We start from the raw sequence: 6,036 nt of genomic DNA on the forward strand, positions 1-6,036 counted from the left end.
CAATCAGGAGCCAGCAGAAAGGTGGTGGTTTGGGAGGGAGGTGAGGACCTTGCAAAGTCCTTTTAGTTGTGAAGTTAAAAGAAGAAACTAAGGAGGCAACAAGCAACTTCCTGCTATTGTTATGTGAAAGAGCCTCTAAATTCAAAACATAATCAAGATTATCCTGCTGTGTTCTGTTCATAATTAATAAATTAATAATTAACCTACAGTCAAGTGCTGAAAGATGGTTACATTGTGAAGCCCCTTGAATTTCTGTCAATTCTTGTGAATTTCTTGCTGGACACAGGAGGCTTTGGCAGTACTGAGCTTAACGAAACAAGAAACCTGCATCTAATCCCAGAAGTTTAGTGTGTTTCAGGTGGTTGCTGCTGATTTCAAGAGTCTTGCTGTTGATCACCATCCTGCTTTTGAGCAACCTTTGCATCCTGGCTGCTCCTCTTAGGTCCCTTCTCTTTTATTTTGAAGTCTGATTTTTGGGGAAAAGAGCATCAATCACTGGATGGGCCTCTGATTTTGAATGGCCACGTGCTGGCTTGGGTAGGATGTGTTTACTCCCAGCTTTCAAGAACAAAGTACAGCCTGTTATGGTTCAGCTGCCACCTGTCTGATGAGCTGCTCCACTCTGGTTGAAAAATAACCTCTAAGCTACTGCAAGTCAAGAGCCCTTGTTTTTAATAAGTTCTACACACGAGGCAGAAGGGCAGAGAGGGGCTCCAGTGGTTTTGTGGGGTGTGCTGAGACTGGGGGAGGGTATCTATAAACTAAACTGCGTTCCAGGTGGTGTAGGCTCCCACATCCTCTCGCTCTGCAGCCTAAAAGCTGTTCTGGATGAGTCCTGCAGTAAGAGCTGCAAGGGCAGCATGCAGGGGAAGAGGGCCTAGAGAAAGTATTCATACTGACATTACCCATTTTCCACCTGTCCTGCCTGAAACTAAAGAGGCCTTCAGCCTGATGAATTTTTGCCATTACCTTTTTTAATTAAAAAATTACGTACAGCCTGTTTTTGTCACAGTGAGATGCTCACTAGTTATCAAAGAGCCTTGTTCATCTCCTAAAAACTGTGTATTAGTTTATTTCCACCAGGAGAATATTGTGTAAAACCTGCTTACAAAAACTGAGCATGTTACACAAACAACCACAGGCCATTTAAAAGCTTTCTAACCTTTATTTTAAAAACTGCTTTGTTTTATTTAAATCATGGGGGAAATCTGTATTTATATACCTCAGTAGGATGTGCTCATAATCCAGTGAACTCACCTTGAGGTTGCCTCAAGTGTTCCTTTCAAAAGAATCATTAATTGGATGTGTTTTAACAGTTGATCTTCATTTTCCAAATACCTTTGAAAACACTGGCATTGTTTTTACTAAATGTAAAAACCCTGTTACTTGTTTGTCATATGGCAAACCTGAACCACGTCACAACAGACCCGATTCTTGTGCCTGCCACAAGTTGGTTATGTGGTGCCTGAGCTCAGGACCCTTCTGGCTGGGTGCTGTTCATCATGTAGGATGGCAGTCTGGAATTTAGACTTTGCCCCACAGCCTAAACACTAAACAGCAGTTTGTTACAGAGCTGTGGGGAAGGGAGAATGTGCTGCTGGGTCCATGCTGGAAACTGGCTCCGATAGAAAAATGGTTTAATTCTGTAGTTACCCCCTTTGCAACTGACTCATCTCAATCTGAGATTTATTGCATCCTAGTTATGTGGATAGACCACATGTGTGTAGATCCAGAGGTGGTAGTCTGGAATCATCTTTCTTAACTTGTGCTTTGAAGTTCTCAATAGATAAATCTGAATTTCTCACCCCAGGCCTGCATTTGCAGCTGCTTGATCCCTCCAGAGGGCAATTCATTTGACCTCCCTCCTGTTCCTGTAGAGTGAGTCACCCTCTGATAGAGCCATTTGGTCTTGTGGACTATTAAAGGAATTCTGCATGAGTAGTGCAAATTTGGGCTGTTAATGATTTAATTTAGGGATGACACACTTTATGTCAAGTGACCCATTCAATGTGGATTTGGGCCTGGATTAATCTTGTACACAGCATCCTGCATTGAGGCCTGAAAACTGAAACTCAGTCAGAGGTCAGTATTTTAAGAACCAGTTTGTTTCTTTATGTCTGGAAGTGTTCACCAAACCACTTTGGTGAGCCTTGCCCCCTGTTGGGGTTTTAGGAGTTCTTCTGTTTTCTTTTTCTCTTAAAGAATTTCCCCATACATGTTGCCAGGGGGACAAATTGCTGGGTGCTTAAGAAAAACAAAAGACCTGGCCACAGAGGGAGGGGTGAATCATGCTACTCTCTCACCTGCACTTGTGGGCTGTGAGTTCCTGGCCTTTGGACAGAGAGAGAGGCTGGAAGGAATTCGTCAGCACTGGAGACTTCTGGTTTTCTGGCTGCCTTCCTTCTACCAGAGAGACCCCGGGATCCCAAGCCCGCCTTTCCCTGCCCCACTGGGAGCTGGGCTGCAGCCGCCCTGCCCCCGCCGTTGCTTCGAGCCCTCGCTGCTCTGTAGCCCCGCTCGCCCTGCCTGCCCAGACCTCCGGGGGTTCCCACCACAGCTCCGGAGTTTGATACATCTCGTCTGCCACCCGGGATCTGTGCTCGTCCCTGCCGCTCCAGCCTGCTGTTCCCGAGAGTCCGGGATCGGCTGCCCAGGGGTTTGTGGAGCCTTTGTCCCATCCCTTCCCGGGATCCCGGGGCACCGGTGCCGCGTGCTCCCCGAGCTCGCTCCGGAGCGCCCCCTGCAGCCGCGGGGGAACCATCGCACCTGCCCTGCTCACCGGGAGCCGCCAGCGCCCCTGCCGGCTGCGAGCGGAACTGCCCCCGAGGGGAAAGGGCCTGACAGCCGAGAAGGCTGGCACTGGGTTTGTGATTGTTTGCTGTTACTGCCGTAGGTATTGCTGTTTGTTTGACTGGTTATACACATATAGATATCTAATAGTAAAGAACTGTTATTCCTGTTCCTCATATATTTGCCTGAAAGCCCCTTGATTTCAAAACGATAATAATCCAGAGGGAAGGGGGTTGCAATTTTTTTTTTTTTTCATTCCAAGGGAGATTCCTGCCTTCCTTGGCAGACACCTGTCTTTCAAACCAAGACAACCCATATCTCCTAATGTTACTTTTTCTCACTCTCCTCCAGTTTGCAACACCTGGAGCAAAATAAGTCACCAAGATCCTTGAAGCAGAAACGTGCTGGTCCTTCAGAGCTCCAGGACCAGGTGGTTTCATAATGACCCTTAGAGAAGGTGCCAACCAAATCCCAGAGAAGCATCAATAAGTGGCTGTGCTGACCCACAGCAAGGCCATCACAGCCTGGAAAATAGAAGAGTAAACCTGCTGGAGGTCATGGTTTTCTCCCTGCTGCTTGAAGAGTTAACAGGGACCTGCAAAGCTGCTGGCATTGTTTGGAACTTGATAAGTGGCTTTAACATTATTATTTGTCATTCTGAAGCAATTTATGGCAACAAGGGAAAAATTTTCAGTTTGTGCTTGGGGAAGCAATGGCTGCTTGGTATTTACCAGACATGCAAACAGAAATATGCTTTTATATATAGAAAAATATGCTTGATTATTCAAAAAGAAAAAAAAAACGGAATTTGCACTGAGGACTTTTAAACTGCTTAAGCAAAGTGCTTGTAAGTCAGCCTGTGGTGAGAATTGTTCTTGTGTACTCAGTTATACTGTGAAATTATGGGTATGGACAGTCACAAGCTCTCGAGTCACTGCAGCTTTATGAATTACTGACCTCACTTTGCACTGCTTTGTTTGTGTTAGGAAGTAAGTTCTGCTTTGCAGCTGGGATGTCCTGAGTACCCTAATGACAATCAGGAACTTGGTAAGCTGAGCTTTTTCTTCTTTTAGTATTCCAGTACTGAGTGACTTCCAGCTTAGGATGGCCCCTGAATGGCTGTGAAAGGGTTTTAAAGCTGGTGCTCTGGTGCAAAGGCTGCTATCTGTCCTGTCACTTTTATCATTGCAATGTCATATGCAGCCTCTGTACTTTATCGAAAATCCTAACATTAGCTGGGCTGTTGTTCCAACCTGTGCTAGGACAGCTGGGAGGAGGGAAGGTGTTAATGTGCAAAGCGGAGTATTTCCCAAAAAGCCCTAAGTACTTCCTTGGCAGAAAATTAGCACCCTATTCCCTTGAAGGGCAACAGGAAAATTTAGTCTTTGTTTTCAGACAGTTGTGACCAGGAGAACCCCAGAGAGAGGGATGAGTCCTTTGTAATTATAATTACAAAGCTGAGTTAGGCTGGTTGATAGGATTTATTGTATTTTTATTTTTCAACTTGTGTTGTGGAGGTGAGTCAAAGAGATGTGGGGAGGGTGAAAGGGCACAGTTTTCTGCTCAGTTAGCAAGCCCAGGCAGTCGTTCCAGTGGGAACACTGTCTGTGTCCATGCACCTGGATTTTAACAGTTTTGTCAAGAATGACATAGTTTTGCATTAGGACTGGATTTAATCCCTGCTTACATTTTTCCTGCTTTTTTATGCTCTAAATCAAGCAGCATAGAGAACAACAAATGGGTGGGAACAGTGGTCCCAGTTCATAGATTCCCCAAGGGAAATGCTCTCTTCTCTCAGGAGTTGAGATGGGTTGCAAGGTGAGGCAGGTTTCCCAACATCTCCCTGCCATCTGGTGGAAGGAATCTGAGGGCTGTCCTTCAGGCCTTGGGAGTCAGCAACAAATACTTGAACTTCAGAGAATTGCTCAGTTCACCAATTTTTCATGCAGTGAGAAGGATGTAGTTTGGATGTTATGAAAACTCAAAAGACACCTTAATGTGACAATAGATTGTTGTGAGAGGAGGGAAGTTTCCAGACAAATACTATACGCAGAGTTGCTGCTGTTGGGGTGGACGATGGACTAGAGCAGGTCTGCGAGCATGATCCAGCCAGCAGGGAGTTCTAGCACCATCCAGGAGAGCACGGATTGATTCTCACCTCTGCCAGACTGAGATCTGGGGGGGAGTTCACACCCTGTTTTCCTGCTTTAGGTGGGCACATCAACAGCATGTGCAGTGTCACCATACCCTGGGACAGCTGGAACATCAGGCAGTTCGTTGTCTGAAAGAGAGCAGGAGCTGGACCATGAAACAGCAGAAACCCTCCCTATGTACCACATTCCTGGTCCTGTGCACCAACAAAGTGAGGGAAACAAGGGGAATTAGTGAAAAGTCCAAGCTGCATGCTTGTCTTTGGTTGTAGACACCGACACAAAGTCTGAACTTGTGGAAAATAAGGAGGCGAGGCAGGTGAGCTGGGGCAGCTCTCCCTGTTTGTAATAAACCAAAAGGAAATGGGGAATTCCAGTGCATTGTCTGCATCTCTCTGCCCTAAGCTATGTCAAGGCCTCAGTTTACACATTCACAGCTCGTTAGAAGACAGACCTTACCTGACTTGGAGCCTTGGGCGTGCCCAGTGGTTTCAAAACACGGTGCCAGAAACCAGGTGGTCAGGCCTGTCCACTCTTGCATTTACAATTCGGCTGGCAAACACTACAGCTGCTGATTCAGAGCTCACAAAAGAGGTTCTCTGCTTTCACGAGCCATTGAAGAGCTCGAGGAGACCTGGCTGTCTTTATAGTCCTGGCAGCAAGCTTACATCCTAGTGTTTCGAATTTATTCCTTTGGGAGCCCCGTGGCTGCCAGGTGGCTGGCATCAGAAGCAGAGGCACGGGAAATGACCGCCCTGGATTTTGGAAGCGAGTCTCGGAGCTGTCTGGGGTGTGCTGGAGGGCTGAGGTGCTTGTTGTGCACTGTCACATCCTTTGCCTGCTCTCATGCCCATGTCATCCCTGGGATGGAGCAGGGAACTAGAGCCTTCGGTTCTGGGCAGCTTTAATTATCTCAGGAGGGCAAAGCTACTTTTGATCTCTGCCAAAATCATGTTTTGGGAGCAGGGCTCTCATTCCCGAGCTCCCGAGAGACGCATTTGAGATCAAAGGAGAAGTTCCCATCCAAATGACACAGCTTTGGGAAGGGGAGTGCCACCTCTCTGTTCTGCCCCAAAGCAGCGTGTGGCCAATTGAG

Source organism: Corvus cornix, chromosome 24, assembly GCF_000738735.6.
Source record: "Corvus cornix cornix isolate S_Up_H32 chromosome 24, ASM73873v5, whole genome shotgun sequence".
NCBI classification, from domain to species: domain Eukaryota; kingdom Metazoa; phylum Chordata; class Aves; order Passeriformes; family Corvidae; genus Corvus; species Corvus cornix.